Raw genomic sequence first — 20,186 nt, forward strand, 5'->3', positions numbered from 1 at the left:
GTCATGCCACATGTTGAAGTTGCTTCAGGATGAACGTTTTCGGGTGGCACTCCGCAACGACCCGGAAGTAACGGAACACGTTACTTCTGGGCTTCTCCACTCACGCATGCGCAGACGGTCAAAATGACACCACACGCATGCACGGAAGCAGCGAATCGTGACCCACGCACGTGCAGATGCACAAACATGGGTTCCGTTCACTTCCGCATGCAAACGGGGCTCCGGAACGGATCCCGTTCATATCCAGAGGTACCACTGTATCTCCTTTGTTACAGGATTCACACCCAGAGGAGGCAGGGGAAGTGAGCACCAGTGGCGTAGCGTGGGGGGTGCAGGGGGGGCCGGCCGCACCGGGCGCAACATCTGGGGGGGGCGCGCTCGCCGCCTCCGGAGTCGCCGAAGAGCCTCGGGCGCAGGCTGTGGCAGAGCCCCATGTCTCGCGGAACCGACGAGCTGTGTGTGCGTCTGGGCTGAAGGCGTCCGGCAGGCAGCGGCTCTCAGCACTTGCCGCGGTCCCCGCGCGTCAGGGCCACGGAGGGCGCGTCAGGCAGCCCCTCCTCACAGCCCCGCCACCGCCGCTGCTGCTGCTGCAGCTGCTGGGCCATGTTGCATTTTCCTCGCCTCTCTGCCCTCCTCCTCCTCCGGGCAAGCGGCGTCGTTTGGGCGGCAGCGCCAGTGGCAACTCGCCTCAGATCACCTGACACGGACCCGCTGCCGCCGCCGTGGCTACCTTACCGTAAATACCCCAGCCCAGGCAGCAGCAAGAAGAAGCTGGCAGCGGCGGCAGGTTAGGGGTTAGGGGCGCAAATTACTTGCCTTGCCCCGGGTTAGGGGGCGCAAATTACTTGCCTTGCCCCAGGTTAGGGGGCGCAAATTACTTGCCTTGCCCCGGGTGCTGACAACCCACGCTACGCCGCTGGTGAGCACACCAAGGGTCAGCAACCTTTTTCAGCCATGGGCCAGTCCACTGTCCCTCAGACCTTGTGGGGGACCGGACTATATTTTTTTGGGGGGGGATTAATGAATTCCTATGCCCCACAAATAACCCAGCGATACATCTTAAATAAAAGAACACATTCTACTTATGTAAAAACACGCAGAATCCCAATGTGTCTGTGGGCCGGATTGTGAAGGCAATTGGGCCGCATCCTGCCCACAGGCCTTAGGTTGCCTACCCCTGCTCTAGGAAATCTCTCTGTACTAGTCCTGTGCTTGTTTAGCAAGATGGAGCAGCCCCACTTTGTGGAAGGGCTCTTTCCATATTGACAGGCATGCTCACAGGACCTTTGAACACGTTGCTGCTGCTGCTGCTGCTGCTGCTGCTGCTGCTGTGCTGTCCAGCTGGCAGAGGGCAATGGGACCCACCATGCCTGCCTTGGGCATGCTTTAAATCAGGGGTGGAGAACCTGTGTCAGCCCAAGGGCCACATTTCCTTCTGGGGGCCACATGCCATTGCTGGGCATGGCCAGACGGGAAAGCGAGTGGAGCATTGGATACAATTTGGTCAGTTGGGTAAATTCTACACTCTCTCTTACACACCCCTGTATCTTTTTTTCTAAGGCATTATCAGAGTTTAAGAGAACATTTCTGCCAGTGAGTGGTGTGGCGACCCAGTTATTTTAAGAGGCAAACAAATAGCTTTACATTAAGATTCTGGAGACACATTAACAAAGAAAGCTTGATTTTAATGAAATGAAAATGTCAGAATCCATACATGCTGTTCCAGACAGTAAAATTACAAATTAGGCAGGCAGCAAATCCTACCATGCCTTGATCTAAAGAGTGAAAGAACCCTTAAAAGGTAAAGGGACCCCTGACCATTAGGTCCAGTCGTGGCCGACCCTGGGGTTGTGGCACTCATCTCGCTTTATTGGCCGAGGGAGCCGACGTACAGTTTCCGGGTCATGTGGCCAGCATGACTAAGCCGCTTCTGGCGAACCAGAGCAGCACACGGAAATGCCGTTTGCCTTCCCGTCGGAGCGGTACCTATTTATCTACTTGCACTTTGACGTGCTTTCAAACTGCTAGGTTGGCAGGATTCGAACTGCTGACCTTCTGATCGGCAAGTCCTAGGCTCTGTGATTTAACCCACAGCGCCACCAGCGTCCCCTAGAAGAACCCTTACCTATTCTCAAAAGCCTACAGAAGGGAGCCTGACAATTTTGCCAGCGGGACTTACATTAATAGCAAGTTAAGAGATGGACAGGGGTGGGCTGGGAGAAGAGTCAACTTGTCCTTAAGCGAAGCGGACATGTGCTGATTCCAGGGGAGCGCTGAGTGAGTTCTTTTCGTTGCAGCTAGCAGAGTCCGTTTTGTGCTTGTTTGCTATGTACCACTATATAACATGAAGTAAATGAAAATGAAAAAAAATGGAGAAAAGCAAACAGAGCGTGTGAGGGGGCGGGGGGCCCTGGAAGAGGAGGAAGAGGAGGCTTCTTCATGGCCTGCTCCTGGAATTTGAAGAGGCAGGTGAAGCTCATTACGATGGGGAGGTAAGACAAGAATGGTAACAATCTGCATCAGTGTGGAAGGGCTTAATATTTCCTGGCTGTAAAAAAGGGGGGGGGGCTGCTGAAGATGGAAGAGAGTGGAGGAACGTTGCCTCTGTTTATCCACTGACCCCCCCCCAATTCAGAATTTATCTGGGAGACACAGATGGCGGGGGTGGGGAGCTGTCCGCCCCCTCTTTCTTTGCTCCTTTGGTGAGCCCAGAGCAGCAAACTCTGCCCAGGGCACTTCACTGCATGGCTAATTTCTCATCAGAGTTATAAAAAGCCGTCTCTCTGCCAGCGCCTCTGGTCCCGCTTGTCAGCTGGGGTTGCAGCTCAAGTGTTTTCGCCTCTCCTGCTTTCGCCTCGCATTGGTGGTGGTGGCCTCCCTCAGGGCAGGGAAAAGCAGTGGCAGGAATGTCATCAAATGTCGGGCAGGCAAAAGGGCGAGGGAAGGAGCTGTGGCCTCAGCAGCTCCTCAGCCAGATTATAATGCGCACAGATCACCGTCTCCACTGTAATGAGGCATAGGGCATCAGATATATATATATGGAAATGCACAAAATGTGGTTCCTCAGCATGTGCTTCTCAGCCACTTTTGGCTTCTGCAGAGCTTCTAGAAAAACACTGCTCTGCTCCAGGAGGGTCTAGCACCCTTCTTTTAACCCTGGGGCACATTCCCTTGGGGCTGTCCATCAGGAGCTGCATCCTGCTGACAGGTTGGAGTTCAAAGTGGGTATTTAATTTTGATGTTTTATATCCCCCCACCTACATTTACACTGTTGTCTTTGTCCATGGAGTTTTCTTGGCAGGGATACTGGAGTGGCTTGCCGGTTCCTGCTCCAGGTGGATCACGTTTGGTCAAAACTCTCCATCACGACCTGTCCTTCTTGGGTGGCCCTGCACGGCATAGCTCATAGCTTCTCTGAGTTATTCAAGCCCCTTCGCCACGACAAGGCAGTGATCCATGAAGGGGATCCGTATAGTCAAAGCTATGGTTTTCCCAGTAGTGATGTATGGAAGTGAGAACTGGACCATAAAGAAGGCTGATCGCCGAAGAATTGATGCTTTTGAATTATGGTGTTGGAGGAGACTCTTGAGAGTCCCATGGACTGCAAGAAGATCAAACCTCTCCATTCTTAAGGAAATCAGCCCTGAGTGCTCACTGGAAGGACAGATTGTGAAGCTGAGGCTCCAGTACTTGGGCCACCTCATGAGAAGAGAAGACTCCGTGGAAAAGACCCTGATGTTGGGAAAGATGGAGGGCACAAGGAGAAGGGGACGACAGAGGACGAGATGGTTGGATAGTGTTCTTGAAGCTACCAGCATGAGTTTGACCAAACTGTGGCAGGCAGTGGAAGACAGGAGGGGCTAGCGTGCTCTGGTCCAGGGGGTCATGAAGAGTCAGACATAACTAAACGACTAAACAACAACATTTACACACCCTCTTCTTTCCTCCGAGGAGCTCAGTGTCTCCCCATTTAATCCCCACAACACCCCGTGAGGTAAGTTAAGCTGAGAGAGGCAGTGAGTAGCGCAAGTTCACCCAGTGAGCTTCCTGGCCAAGTGGGGCATTGAATCCTGGTCTCCCATTTCCTAGTCTTACACGCTAACCATCACACCACACTGTCAGATATGGACTACAGCAGGGGTGGGGAACCATTTTTCAGTCAGAAGGCCACATCCCCTTCTGCACAACCTTTGGGGAGCCAAAAGTGGGCAGAGCAATTGATGTAAATTTTATCTCTGTACCAGAGGCTAGTTTCTGCACAGATCTCCCTCTCTCCTCCAACCAGGCAAGTAAAGGTAAAGGGACCCCTGACCATTAGGTCCAGTCGTGACCGACTCTGGGGTTGCGGTACTCATCTTGCTTTATTGGCCAAGGGAGCCAGCGTACAGCTTCCGGGTCATGTGGCCAGCATGACTAAGCTGCTTCTGGTGAACCAGAGCAGCGCACGGAAATGCTGTTTACCTTCCCGCCGGAGCGGTACCTATTTATCTACTTGCACTTTGACATGCTTTCGAACTGCTAGGTTGGCAGGAGCAGGGACTGAGCAACGGGAGCTCACCCTGTCACAGGGATTCGAACCGCCGACCTGATCAGCAAGTCCTAGGCTCTGTTAGAGTTCAAGAGCACAGTCCAGCCAGGCAAAAACCACACAAGGACGGTGCCAAGCAGCTGCAGCTGCTGAGGAAGGTGGTTTGGGAGGGTCTCTGGTTTGGGGAGAGTCCCAAGGGCCAGATACAAAGGTTGGCGTGGGCGGCATTTAGCCTGCCAGGCCTCAGGTTCCTTATTCCTGGGCCTAGAGCCAAAGGTGGGTGAGGTTACCATTTTCTCTCTCTCTTTCTGTCAGTCCCTTCTCTGTTCTCCCTTCCTTTTTCTGCCATCACCCCTCTCTTCTCTCTCTCTCTCCTCTTTTTCTTTCTCCTCCCCGCTTCCTTGCTCCCTCTTTTCCTCATACCCTCTTTTTCTCCTTGAGACTCAGCCCTGTAAGAGCTGGTAGCTCTTCCAAAGGGAGGCAAAAAAGTGGTAGCTGACTTAGGAGCTCTCCTTGGTGCTGTCATGACTGACCAGCTTTGCAGACTCTTCTCCAGGACCAGAGCAGGACAGCTTTGCTCAGGGCGAGTTGGGCCCTGGGAGTTGCCCAAGGTTGTGAGATTCTGGCTGCCTCATCCCATTGATTCCCACTTTAGACAGGACAGAACAACTGCCCAGATCAGGCCACGGATCCACCTAGCCTGGCATCCTGTTTCCCTCACTGCCCACCTAAAAGAAGGACCGCTGCTCATTGGTAGAGCATCTTCCTTGGATGCAGAAAGGCCACAATCCCTGGTGGTGTCCCCAGGCAGGGCTGGGGAAAATCCTGGAGAGTCCTTGCTGCCAGCCAGCTTGGGCAATACTGAGCCAGGTGGAACAGTGGGCCTGACTCCGCTTTCCTGTATTCCTCATACCCCTGGGGAGCCCTTAAGCAGGGCTTATGGGCAGCAGCCCTTCCCTGTGATTAACCCCTGCAATGGGTATTCAGAGATGAGCTGAATGGAGGTTCCATCTAGCCACCGCTAGCAGCCATAGAGTTCCTTGAAACTGAGACATGGACAGAAAGGATGCAAAGGAGGGAAGCTCCTCTATCTTTGTAGTTGCACAGGAGATGGTGCCATGAATGGTGCAACTTGTTCGGTGCTGCCTGGCAGGCCACAGCTGGTACCATGACTTCAGGATCCAACTTCCCCTCTTTGGGAGATGAGGCCATGGACCTAGAATGGAACTGCTAACAGAGCTACCCAGGACCCCAGAATGCCAGCAGAGGACGAGGCTGTTCTGCCAACACCCTTCAGACTGCGGCCCTCCAGGTTTGGCGATGCCGGCTTAGATGTGCTGCTGAAATGTGCAGCTAGAGAAACAAAAATGCAGAGACAAAATTTGTTACGGCACCCACTTTGGCTTCTGCACCCACCACTGGCATGCGGCCCTCAGAAGAGAGGTGTAGGTCATTTCTGCAAAGGGGTTTCTCCCCTTCATACACAGTAAATGTGCAGGGGATTGCCATTTATTTTGTGGAATCCTAACACTTTCCTGTTGCGTTCCAAAAGCAAGAAAGGATTGGACTCTGATTAATAAAATACACACGAGGCTTGACCAGCAAGACTCTGGGAGGCAGTGCGAATAATAATCTGTCACGCCCTGGCCCAGGCCCCTTTTATGAACAAACAAACTTATGGTATAACACAGTGCTTGTAAGAACCAATCAGGTGTCCTTCGAGCATTTCAAAAACGCTCCCCACGTGGGACAAAGTTATATCAGAGAAATCCTTGTAACTACAAAGAAACTATTTCCTACTTGAGCATGCATACATAGGTAAAGGTAAAGGGACCCCTGACCATTAGGTCCAGTCGTGGCTGACGCTGGGGTTGCGGCACTCATCTCCCTTTATTGGCCGAGGGAGCCGGCGTACAGCTTCCGGGTCATGTGGCCAGCATGACTAAGCCGCTTCTGGCGAACCAGAGCAGTGCACGGAAACGCTGTTTACCTTCCCGCTGGAGTGGTACCTATTTATCTACTTGCACTTTGAGGTGCTTTCAAACTGCTAGGTTGGCAGGAGCAGGGACCGAGCAAAGGGAGCTCACCCCGTCGTGGGGATTCAAACCGCCGACCTTCTGATCGGCAAGTCCTAGGTCCTGTGGTTTAACCCACAGCGCCACCCGCGTCCCGTGATGCATGCATACATAGTTCAGAGTAAATAAAATGGGAATCAAGGAGGAATGATTTTAGCAAAACCCAGAGGTCATAAACAGCAATAAGCAGGAGAGAAAGGACAGGTAGTATTTACCATCTCCTTGTGAACTCTCTTCCTGGCCCTAAGATTAACAAAACTAACAATAGCTACATCAAAGCTACCTTCTATCTTTTTGACCCAGGATGCCTGTGTTTTAGAATACTTATATGTGCCTGTCAGGCGTAGAAAATGAACAGTAGAGAAGATGGGCAGAGATGCAGAGGCTTATGGGATTTAATCAGAAATTATTGTCAATGAATCAAGCCCAGCCAACACCATGCTTTCATTGTGGACACAATGGCTTGCTCCATATTTTCATAATTCCTCATAGCAATCCCATCTGACCCCCACATCTTCCCTCAGAGCATTGTGCACAGTAAGGATTTGCCTTGCTGAGTCAGGTCAAAGGCCCACCTCATTAACCAGTCTCTTTTCGACAGGAACTTGCCACAAGACTCCAGGTTTCAATCCGGTCCTGCTGAGCCCCAGGAACCATCAGTGAACATCAGAGCAACCACAAGGGACCAAAATGGAAAATGGCAACTCAGCTCTGTACAAACGTTGCTAAGGGAAAGCGATAGACAGCCTGAGACCTTGGCACCTGGGGGGAGGAGGAAGGAGAGGTCTGTGTTTGCTTGGAGGCTGTGGAGAGAATTGCTAGGCAGCAGAGCACAGAGAGAAAGGACAACACCCCTGTTTTGAGGAGATGCTGACACAAAATGCGTTTCTGTGGCTCTCCCATGGGCACTTTGGAAGCATCTTGCAGCCATTGGCCCACGGCAATTAAGCAGTCTTGTCCTGTCCCCTAGGAATTCACTATCTAAGGTATTGACTGCCCCCATTGTTTGACCTCAGTGTCACTGCTTTGAACATGGAGGCTCCATTTAGTAACCCTGGGTAAGAGCTTCTCTTGAGGGCAGATCACATTCCTTACATGTTGGAGCATGATATCTTGTTCCGTGGAAAATGTGATTCTTCCCCAAGATAGCAAAGCTATCACCAATGCAGGTGGCCATTGGAAAATGCGATTGCCTGAGTGTTGTGCCCCAGCTGGACTCATTGCTTGCATCTTGAATGGCAGAGAGGCAGTGTATCTCTCTCCAGCAAGGTCTGGCCCCCACCCATTGTGGGATTTGTTAACAAAACAAGGCACAGGGTGGGAAACACCTGGGAGCCACCTCCCTCACCTCAGAGCTAAAGAGCATAGCAGCATTGGGGGCTTTTCCGTTTAGGAAAAAGGTGAGCAAGGGGGCACAGGATGGAGGTGATAACACTATGCATAGGGTTGAGAAGTTCCCGCTTGGTGCTGTCTGCTGGCTTGCTGCTTGACCTTCTGGGGTCAGCCGGAAAGTGTAAAGTGAAAGGTAAAGCGAACCTGCTGACTCAGGTAGCAGGTGGTTGGGCAATGGGTGACGTTGGAGCAGGGATGGAGAGTCTCAGGACGAGGGCCAAGTACCTCTCTGCAGCCCTCTTCATTATTATTATTATTATTATTATTATTATTATTATTATTATTTATTATTATTATTATTAATTTATTTATACCCTGCCCATCTGGCTGGGTTTCCCCAGCCACTCTGGGCGGCTTCCAACAAAATATTAAAATACAATAGTCCGTCAAACACTAAAAGCTTCCCTAAACAAGGCTGCCTTCAGATGTCTTCTAAAAGTCTGGTACTTCTTGCTCTCTTTGACATCTGGTGGGAGGGTGTTCCACAGGGCGGGTGCCACTACCGAGAAGGCCCTCTGCCTGGTTTCCTGTAACCTCACTTCTTGCAGTGAGGGAACCACCAGAAGGCCTTCGGCGCTGGACCTCAGTGTCCGGGCAGAACGATGGGGGTGGAGACACTCCTTCAGGTATACTGGAGCCTTTGGGACTCTCCCCAGGCCACACCCTCTAATAAGCCACGCCCCTCACCTTGCTGTCTCCTGGAGTGTTTTGGTCCCATTGGAATGTGTGTCCGTGAACTCTGATTGTGGTTCTCACTTGCGAGAAGGGAGGATAGAAAAAGATATGTTGGTGCTAAGGAATCAGCTTATTGACTACTGGCTTTGCCCTACATTTCGTGGGTCCCACCTCATGGCTCACCTCCGATGGCTACCCACAGCCCACCTTAGACAACCTGAGTAGTTCATTCCTTCCCACAATAGGTGAACACAGCCTACAGGACCAAACAATTCTGACTTGCACATTAGCAGTGATATATTCCCAGAGCAGCCTCTTGTTCAAGTCTGTAACATTTTTATGGGGGCGGCAGGCAGTTGAATTATAGAATAAAACTGTAAATCCAACCCATTGAAATAAACAAAAGCACCCTCCCTTTCTGGGAGCATATAATATTTTCCCCTTTACTTTATGTATCACTTTTACAGTAACAAGACAATCACAGCAATCTATTCAAAGGTATAAGTACTCGCTGATACGGAAGGGGGGGGGGCATGTCTTCTTCACCTTCTTCTTCGCTACAATATATCAATTTATTTCCAATTGTCAATGTCAAAAGGGACTAAAATCTATAAAATTCATAGAAAATCAACGTGCCAATTTGCTCAATTTCTCTAGGACTCCATGACACCTCCCCTGTCCTCCATAATCCCTCAAGCAAGGTGTCAAGACCCTAATCCTGTCAAATCACTCTGCCAAGCCTTTCCTCCGGGCAATGCCAGTACATGGACCATTGTCTTCTCATCACCGGTACTCAGGATGTGCTTATCTGCGCATATCTCCAGCTCTGCATATTCCCCCCTCCCTCCTCCATATGTTAATCCTGTGTAACCCAACCTCTTCTTAATGTATTCATGATGTAACTGGGATGTATTTTGCCCTGTATTCTGGGACATGGAGGGAAGTTTCAAAAGTTTATGTCACCCCTTTCTCGCTGTTCAATCTCGCCTTGAACCTGTTGCGCAATAAACTTGGATCTTCTGCTGCTTGCTCCTGTCTCCGGCTGAGCTCATTTTCCTCCACAGGGACCCGCGGACTTAGTCCGACGAGCTGGGTGGCAGAGCAGCCTCGCACCCAGATTTTACCGTAACACTCGCCATAGTGCAATTCCGGGTCACTCAATGAAATTGATTGACAGTATATCCAGGGAGGAGGAAATAAGATATTCCCCTACATAGCAGGCACTTTATTCATGGCTCTGGCTGGGACTGAGCCTGGGATCTTCTGGATTCAAAGCAGATTCTCTACTGTTGAGCTACATCCCTTCCCTGCTGTTGAGAAAGGCTCCTGAATGAATGAAGACGCAGCCAGGCCAGGGCACATATTCCACGCACACATGCTCCTGCAACGCATTCTGGGGTTGCATTCCAGTTAAGCCTGGAGTGGCCCCCAGTGGGGGTGGGGACAGCAACCCCTCCCCCCGCTCCCAAAGCAGCTGAGCTGGAGACAAAGGTGTTATTTGTCCAATGGGCAGCCCAGCGCCTTTTTCTGAGGCCTAGCAGGATCACCAACCAGTTGAGGTGCTTTCGACACACCTGGCCTGGCATCTTACTCTGCTGCACCTTCTCAGCAGCTCTGTTGTCCTTATCCCTACATCTCTGCTTTTCAGGGTTTTACAGCCCTGCTCACAAGCTGACTGCAAAAGTCAGAAAAGATGCTGTGTGCACAGATGGCATCCCCTCCAGCCCCTGAACCGCAAAATCCGCACACCTCCTCCCATCTCCCTATCAGCATCCTCAGGCCGTCAGATGCATTAATTGTTTCCCTAAGCTCTGAGCCAGTGGAGAGATACCAACCCTCCCAGCTCAGCCATTCTGCCCCTATCTCCCCATTCATCACCCGGCTCCCTCTTCTAATCCAGCTGCAGGCCATGGAGCCATGCAAGGAAGAATGACAGATTCTGCCATGGAAAATGTGCAGCCTTTTGGGGAAGGGAGGGCCCTGGCTCCCCTCTGTCTCCCGTCTCCTGCCTAGAAGGACTCCTCCCTTTGAAAACAAAAGCCCTGCTGTATGGGATAGTGGAGGGGAAGCTAGAGGGGAGGCTGGATGGGCCATGGGGTGTCCGGGGGAGGGATGAGAGAGGAGACTTTGTTTTTGTTCTCCTTGCTATCTGCCAGCAAGCAGCAGCTCCCCGCGGCTGGAGGCAGCGGCTTATCTCCTTGCAACACAGATTGATTCATTTCACTTCTCTTGCGTCTGCATAATTGAATATTAATTGTCAGGTGTTGTTGCTATTGTCTTTCCCCCACGCTCTCCCTTCCTCCAGAACCACGCCAGGGCAGGAGGGCAAGGCCTGCAGTAAAGATAGGACAGGTGCCCCCTTACTCTGAGTGCCTCAGCCCTTGGGACAAGAAGGCAGGCAGAGAGAAGGTGGCAGGCGAGGTTGAGGGATGGGGAGTTACCGTATTTTTTGCACCATAACACTCACTTTTTTCCTCCTAGAAAGTAAGGGGAAATGTCTGTGTGTGTTATGGAGGGAATGCCTACGGGTGGCATGCCTACGGATTTTCCTCCTCTAAAAACGACATGCGTGTTATGGTCGGGTGCGTGTTATAGAGCAAAAAATACGGTAATTCGCCCTCCAGGTCTGGAGACTCCAGCAGCCCATCACTCACTGGGCATTCTCTTGCTATAAAGGAGGGAGGCTTATTGCCAGCCCCAGCTCTGACACTGTTTGTGCAGAGTGCAAATGCTGCAAGGCATGGCGGAGACCAGGGCCTTGCAGAGCCAGGCAGAGGCCCGGGCCAGGTAGATAATGCGGCCCCTCCCCTTTTTTTACCCTGGGGATAACTGAAGTCTTATTTATAAATAATAGTATATATAGTATATAATAGCATATAAATAAGTATATAAATAATTTTCACAAAAGTTATGCTGACAAATAATTTTATTTCAAGGTTTGAACCGTATCTGCATATAAAGACAAAATGGAAAATATAGATAAATATGCTGACAGAGGCCCCCTTTGGAATCGGAGGCCCGGGCCAAGTGGCCCATATGCCCCCCCCTCTGTTTGGGCCTGTCAGAGACTGCCTCTTCCTGATACCGGCCTTGACCTGACAACAGGGGCAAAACTAGGCTTTATTCACCCTGATCAAAGACCCAGTTTGGCAGTGCCCCCCCCCATGCGCATTTGCATACACACACATGCTTGGAGCCTCCATGGCTCCACTGGAGGCTTGGCCCAGGGCAAAAAACATGGCTAGCCCCTCCTGCCCCGTAGCTACAGCGCTGCCAGACTGGTTGTACAACCCACCTCTGGCTGGTTGTACAACCCACCTCTGTACCCTAAAGTAACCTTTAAAAAGATAAAGGGTAAAGGGACCCCTGACCATTAGGTCCAGTCGTGGCCGACTCTGGGGTTGCGGTGCTCATCTTGCTTTATTGCCCAAGGGAGCCAGCGTACAGCTTCTGGGTCTTGTGGCCAGCATGACTAAGCCGCTTCTGGCGAACCAGAGCAACGCACAGAAACGCCGTTTACCTTCCCGCCGGAGCAGTACCTATTTATCTACTTCCACTTTGACATGCTTTCAAACTGCTAGGTGGGCAGGAGCTGGGACCGAGCAACAGGAGCTCACCCTGTCACAGGGATTCGAACCGCTGACCTTCTGATCGGCAAGCCCTAGGCTCTGTGGTTTAACCCACAGCACCACCAGTGTCCCTCATAAAGGCACCCCAAATCATGGCCCACATATATTGGAGAATTCCTATTACAGGTGTTGAGAACCTTCTCTCCCTCTCCCACTGCATTCCTTTCAGGATAATCTGTTGCAGGCCCTATGCCCCCGTTTCCCTGCTGGCCCAAAAATTTGCTTTTTTGCAATATGCCCTCACACCAATCATTGCAGTTACAACCAATCATAAGGGATTGGGAGTGGGCGTTTTGTGCCTTACGCCAGAGGATGAGGAAAGAGGGGGACTCCCTGCCTGTCATTGTCTCTGGCTCCGCCAATGCTGGCCTCCCTGCTTTCTGCCACACCCAAGCAGCACTCATAGTGCTATGCTGCTACCACTAGGGACCACTGCTGGAAGGGGGGAGTCACCAGTCAGTCCCCCACCTTTGCCCATCCCAATTCTCAGCTCTCCAGCCTCTGCAATCTGGGGTGCGAATAACCTGGTTTTCTCTTCAACGTACAGCAGAGAAGCCTCTGCACCCCACTCCTCACTCTGGCTTTCCAGCAAACTCACACAGAGGCAGAGCTGAGCTGATTGATGGGTTTAATTTGTGGTGGTTCGTGCCACTTTGGCATGGAGGAGAGAGATGATGGATGTCTTTCTCTTCTGCATCATGGGAGGTTGTCAGAAGGCCTGTAGCCTTGGCAGAGGAAGCGTCGCCTTGGCCTGGTGGAGTTTGCATTGAAAGGCTTAGCGGAAGTGACAGAGGGCAGAAAGATGGGAAGAGTGAGCTCCTGGTGTTGTGAGTCAAAGAAGGCTTGCTCAAAAGCAAACTCATGTGTTCAAATGGGACTTGCTCCTAAGTGTGCCTGAGATCACAGCAGGAGACCTTACGAGGCAGGTGTTCTTCCTACCTTAAATATCTCAAAGGAAAGCTCTGGAAGGTTGGAACTGGCTCCAAACAGAGGCAAGGTTGGCCATTGGCTGGGCCCCCCAGATCAGCAGAGGGCCCACATGGTGTGAAGATAAAGGCAAATCTCAGCATCCATGCCCTGTCTATCTGGGAGGGAAGCAGGGAAAACACCCTGCCCCCACTCGCAAATTCCTGGAAGCAGAGAGGCCGTATACTGAGTCAGCCCACTGGTCCATCTAGCTAAGTAGTGCCTACACTGAATGGCAGCAGCTCCCAGGGATCTCTCCTGACAATGCCATTGGGGGCTGAAACGGGAACCTTCTGCTTGCAAGGCAGGTTCTCTGCTGCTGACCTACTGCCATTCCGCCAGGTGCTGGGGTGGGAACTCAGGGTCTGATCCATGTGAGCGTGAACTTAACTGCCACTAGGATTGTTCCAAAATCCCAGCAGATGCTTTGTGTGTGCCCACGCTGCCAGGCACATAAAATAAAGTGCAACAATTATGCCAACACCTCCACGTCTGTCTGCGTGTGAGTCATCAACGTAATTTCTAAGCAGTTGGAAAAATGCTTTCTGGGTTTGACAGTGCTCAAATCGCTATTATTTTTGTTCGGGGAGGCCCTAATGGAATCTTCCAGCTCCATACAAACTCTTCCACATTTTGGACAAATCACCCTCTCCCTTCTAGGCATCTAAAAATGGTAGCTAAGTGGGACATGAGCAAAGATCAAGAGAACAGCTGTGCAGCTCTGCTCCACTATAGTACTGACTATGTAGACTGACAGCACAATCCTCTGCGTACTCAGAGGCAAGCTCTTCTAAATTCAGTGCAGCTTACTCTCAGGTAGGGACACCAGAGAATTGCAATGGAAATGGGAGTGGAAATTGCAAAGGTTTTCTTATTCGTTCCATGTCCTGCATGGAAATCAATCCAGTTGATATGGTCAGTATTTGCTGCTGCTTTCACTCTGCAAACCCTATGTAACTGATTACATTCCCCCTCCTTTTGCATTGTTTCTCCTTTCCATTGAAATAAATGGGGTGGGAATAGCCTAATGGCAATGTAACGTATGCAAACAATTGGTCAACAATTGGTAATTTAACTGCCGTGAGACAAATGGTGTTGTTTCGGGCAGAAGACAAACTGCAGCGGCACAGAAACAGTGCTGGACGTGATAAATACAGGGTGGCGTAGAAGGCAATGGCTTCTTACATGCCTCCTCCCAGGAAATTGTGCAGCCTGGATAACAGAACAGTGCAGAGCAGAAGACGCGGACGCCCTCCTTGGCCAACTTGTCTGTTTGTTGGTCAAATTACAGTAAAGAAGTACATAGAATCATAAAATTGTAGAGCTGGAAAGGATCCAAAGGGTCATCTATGCATTACAGTCAGTTCTATCCCATTTTTAAAACAACCCCCCTCCCAGTCATATAGCAACATTGGGGGGCCCCAGTGCACACATGTGGTAAGGCCCAGCAGGGCCTGGCACACCCTCCTAAAGGCCCGACAAGGACTAGTCACAGCAGCAGGGGGGCCCGACGGGGCCTGTCCAGCTGTGGAATATTGTGGGGGCCTGACCCCCTCAGTATTTTTTTTGGGGGGGGCTTGGCCTCCCACCTCCCCCATAGATGGTGTGCCTGGATAACAAGTTAGAAAAACTGCAATTAAAGCCAGCCATATTGCCAGAGAGACATGGTAGAGAAATGCAGGCAGAAAGGGCCTAACAGGGTGGTGTTAATCGTTGTTGTCCCCCCCCCCCGGGGGGGGGGGCTTCCAGAAATAGTGGCCAAAAGTGTAGCACCCTGCTTGTGGTTAACGCTTAGCTGGAATGAAATATTCAACGCAGCAATAGAGAAATTAAAATAGTAATTTATTTGTCAGACAAATAAATATGAGGCACAGTGGTATATGGTTACCAAGCTCTGGCCTGGCCTCTTGCCATTCTGGCCAGCACTTATATTTCCTTAATCCAGCCCCCTTGCTCCTCCTGTGGCTGCCTCTGTCCAATCAGCCTGGTTAAAATTCCTATTGGCTGTTTGCTAGAACCAATCACAAAAGATACACCCATTTCCTCTTGCCCTTTTATGGAAATCAAAAAGCTATATATTCTTCTATCTATAAATGACAAATAAGTAGTAATATATCTTACATGTGTCTCAACAAGGAATCTTAATTACCAGCTCACCTCTTGCCCTCCTTGCCCTATTGCCTTCCAAAACAGATAATTAATCTTGAATTTTTATCTTATGCATATGTCAAGGATTGAGTTCACATCAACATTGAGAGATCTCCTTCATTTGAAGGTTTCTAAACAAAAGGCCTGACAACCATATATCAGGAGTGCTCGATTGGCGTCTTCTGTCTGGCAAGGGGCTTGGCTGGTGGCTGACTTAATTTCAGGATAGTTACAACTCTTACAACTATATGAAATAAGAATCTAGCATTTCTTAAATCCTTTGCATAATTATATTTAAACTAATATATTTAATACATAAACAACCTTTTAAAAGGAAAAGAAATCTTAAAAGGATCTTAGTTTAAGAAAGAAACAGCTTTAGAAAAAGTCTTCCCAGAAAATGTTCTCTTTCTGCCAGCTAGATGCTTTTTCACTGCTCTTGACCTTCTTAACCTTAGGAAGAAGATATGGCTCATTTTACTATTTATCCACCCTTAATTTGTAGGGTCAGTGTAACCTTGGCTGTCAGCCTGTAATTCCCTTTTTACGACTTTGAGAATTGTTTTCTGCTATAAATCAGGGGGGCCCCTTGTCTAGGAGTAAAAATATCTTGCCAAGGTTTTTAGGCAACTGGTCTTCTGCCTGGCATGAAACAGAACATTTTAAAACTCATTCTTAAAATACAAGCCCTGATTAAACATATAAGCTTTAATAAAAATGCAAGCTTATGATTAGATGCCTCAAAAAGGCCATCAGGAAAGGTGTTCCTCCTCCAATGAGCAGAACATGGGGTTCTGAGGTAAGACTTGTGTCCAAAAAACCCATTGTGCAATCATTGTTACCGTCTGGTTTGCCATAGGGAGCTGTCAATATCCACCAGCCGATGACAACAATGAATTAGCCATGGGAGTCTTCAGGGCTGCAAGCCACGACATTACCATCTCCTCTGTGTTCCCATCTAGCCATATCTCATGCCTTCCTCTGAAGGGTGTTTGTGTGTGTATAAAAAGAAACCAGTGCCATCCTCTTTCAAGTTAATATTTTGCAAAATGTTTTGAATTATTATTAATTGATTTTAGATTCAGGCAATTTCAAGCTATGAAAGCAGCAGGGCTCTGGAGAAGTCAAGCCCATTACTATGTTGGCTGCAGATCAATAATTTCCTGCCTTAGAGGGTGGGAAAAGGCATGGAGGGTTTGTTAAAACTGTGACCAAAAATAAAAGGTGTCTTAAAATAGCCTCTAGGTTCTTGCTGCACAAGGTCCTTAGGGTTTTTTATTCATTAAACTGTTGCAATGTCTGAGCTGTAGAGATTAAGCAAACTATATAAGGATTGCCAAAAAGAACATTTTCTTGCAAAGTTTTTTTTGCCTCTAACAAGCAAATTTCATCAGCTGAAGCTTTTTGTAGCATACAAAGGCAGTGATTGGGAAAGCTCAGTCTGATGAACTTATGCCTGTCGTGTCACTATTTAGTTTTAAAGCCATGTGACCTCTTGGACACAATGAAAATGCTCAGGCATAATGTTTGCATGAATCTGAATTTTGGGTACAATTCAATGTGATCTTGAAGAAGGCTGAACTTACTTATATGCATAATTCAAGATAGCATTATCTGTAGGGAAGCAGCAGCAGTGGAATCATTTGTACAAGTCTCCCTGAAGAGGGAGCACAATTTGTAGTCTAAAAAAGGGGCAGAAAGTTGAAATACACCAAATTCCATATACAGTGGTACCTCGGGTTACATACGCTTCAGGTTACAGACTCCGCTAACCCAGAAATAGTGCTTCAGGTTAAGAACTTTGCTTCAGGATGAGAACAGAAATCATGCTCCGGCGGCCCCATTAGCTAAAGTGGTGCTTCAGGTTAAGAACAGTTTCAGGTTAAGTACGGACCTCTGGAACGAATTAAGTACTTAACCCGAAGTACCACTGTACCATAATCAATAAAAATTCTGATTGTGGGGAATGTTTACATCTTTCCCAAAGGGGAGGGCATTGTGCAATCCTAATATAGTTAAGGTGCTTAAAAAACACACAGAAAGCTGATTTTTTAAATACAGGTAGCCTGTGAAATCCTGATTATTAGAAATGTAGTAAGCAGCAAGGTTGGCACCATCAAGCACCTTCCAAGGCCCAAACCCAAATATGCCATAAAAAGTGACATTCCACATAGCAAGGCCACAGACACTGTCCAATTGGCACTTGTGACACTAGCACAACCACAACTCACACAGCACACACTAATCTGAAAACTTGCACCATGTTGTGTGTGTGAGAGGTGGAGAGACCATGTTTTCCAAACAGCCCACTCTTGTGGTTTGAGTCACAGGGAGATGTTATTTGCCTGCAACAGAGGTACTGGATAGAAAGAAGACTGTTAGAGCTTGCACAATGCAGCAGTGTGAGTGTGGGAGGGAGTTGGCTGGCAACCGTCTCTCTCAAAAGACAATAGTGTCCCTCTACAGGTGAAGTGAAGGGAGTTATCTTTCACAAAACCTCCTAAAAAGTCCTGCAGAATCCAGCAGGTGGCAGCTGAGGAACAGTTTGTAGGTCATAATAGCTCAGCAGCAAAGCCCCAAATACTTTGAGGGGTGAAGATTCCAAGTTTGGCCCCCAGTTTGGTCCAGTTGAAAGGATTGCAGGTAGCAGGTGGTGGGAAAGTCTCTGGAGTTGCTGTCAGCCGGAATGTGCAAAATGAGGACAGCCAAACTATTGGCCTGGTACAAAACAGCTCCCTGTATGTGCGGCAAGACTGTTCCCCTTTTATGCATGGTGGGTTGTAGGCTGACTGTGAAACCGTCACTGGAGGCTTTTGAGCGGAGTTTGGATGTACCAGGGATGCTTCAGCTGTAATTATAGGTGCCGACTTCCTGGGGCCCTGAGCACCCACAAAATTCCCCATGAAGGGGCCAGGCACCCACAAATTACGGCACCAGGGCCATTCACGCTGCATGGCACCCACTGGCCCGGGCACCCAGGCAGTGGCGTAGCGTGGGTTGTCAGCACCCGGGGCAAGGCAAGTCATTTGCGCCCCCTAACCCGTGGATTTGCGCCCCCTAACCCTAACCCCCAGATGTTGCGCCCGGTGCACCCGGCCCCCCCTGCACCCCCCACGCTACGCCACTGCACCCAGGGCCCCAGGGCCAAGCTAGCCCTCCTGGCTGTAATTCCTGCCTTGCAGGGGGTAGCCTAGATGACCCTCGGGATCCCTTCCAACTCTACAGTTTTATGATTCTGTGCTGCCGTTCTGCCCATGGAGAAGCGGCTGCCCATCGGAACTCACGTTGCCAGCAAACCCATGTTCGGCTAATTGGCCCTTGGCTTCCTGCCCCGATCCTTCCGAGGGCAGCTCTGTTCACTGTGGAGCAAAGCGCAGGGGCGAAGGTCTGCCAGAGTAAAGCCCGGGTGCTGTGGGACTCCGGTTCCCGTCAGCACCAGCCTGCGTGGCCAGCGGCTGAGGGGGGTCCAGCAGCACCTTAGGGGGGCCACTGGTGCCCCATCGCCGCCTTGGGGCTTCCGCCTGACGCACCTGCACCGAAAGCAGCGGGCCGCGTTCCCGAGTAAATAAGCGAAGGGACGGGCTGCAAGGCGCCTCCCTGCAGATCCGCAGAAAACAGCCCCCCCCCGCCCCCATTGCTAAGCAGCAAGAATAACAGCGGCGGCGCAAGGATAGATTGCAAGCCCCTCGGGGCAGGGGATCCCGCGTCTCGCGCCATGCACGGGAATCACCCCCCACTAAAGGTAAAGGTAAAGGTACCCCTGCCCGTACGGGCCAGTCTTGACAGACTCTGGGGTTGTGCGCCCATCTCACTTAAGAGGCCAGGGGCCAGCGCTGTCCGGAGACACTTCCGGGTCACGTGGCCAGCGTGACATCGCTGCTCTGGCGAGCCAGAGCCGCACACGGAAACGCCGTTTACCTTCCCGCTGGTAAGCGGTCCCTATTTATCTACTTGCACCCGGAGGTGCTTTCGAACTGCTAGGTTGGCAGGCGCTGGGACCGAGCAGCGGGAGCGCACCCCGCCGCAGGGATTCGAACCGCCGACCTTTCGATCGGCAAGCCCTAGGCACTGAGGCTTTAACCCACAGCGCCAACTCCTGGGAACTGTAGCTGATCGAGGGCGCTGAAGAACCTTGAGGTGGAAACTACGGTTCCCAGGGATCTTGGGGTGCGTGCGAAGGTGCCTTAAATATACAGGCATATGCTTAATTGGCGTAGGATTTTATTTAAGTTAAGTGATGAATTAATATGTTTAATTTCATAATGTGAAGAGCTAAGGATGTTAATGTTTAAATTAAATTTTTTTAAGAACTGTGATTTAGAAAACCGTTAAAAGGACATGCAATGAAATTCAACCAAGAGGAAGCGAGGAAGTCACTTAACAGTGTAATTTTTAATAAGGCTATGATTTATGTTTGTGTGTTTGTTTATAATTTTGTGAAAACCAATAAAAACTTTTTGAATGGAATATATATATATATATATATATATATATATATATATATATATATACATACACACACACACACACACAGAGGCAGATGCGCCTCGCAAGTCCATGCGCTGCGCCATCCAAATGGCATCCTTTGGTCTCTCTGCCAGAGGAGCTCCCAGCCGGCCCTCCGAGCGGCTGCCCGACTCCGCCCCTCCTCGGAGGAGGAGCCTGTGGCCCCTCTCCCCGACTGCGCGTGCGCAGCCCCGGCTCTCCTCTCTTCCTCCCGCGCCGGCGCCGTCCTTCGCGAGGGCGCGAGGAGGTTAGTCCGTCCTGCGCCGC

At 50.1% G+C, this 20,186-nt stretch overlaps 1 protein-coding gene across 1 annotated transcript in view; it reads right to left on the reverse strand.

The window, feature by feature from the left end:
* EDC3 (enhancer of mRNA decapping 3) overlaps positions 1–20,186 on the reverse strand; it is a 296,364-nt gene that overhangs the window by 113,100 nt on the left and 163,078 nt on the right. The window lies entirely within an intron of this gene.

This window comes from Podarcis cretensis (assembly GCF_951804945.1).
Source record: "Podarcis cretensis genome assembly, chromosome: 9".
Taxonomy (NCBI): domain Eukaryota; kingdom Metazoa; phylum Chordata; class Lepidosauria; order Squamata; family Lacertidae; genus Podarcis; species Podarcis cretensis.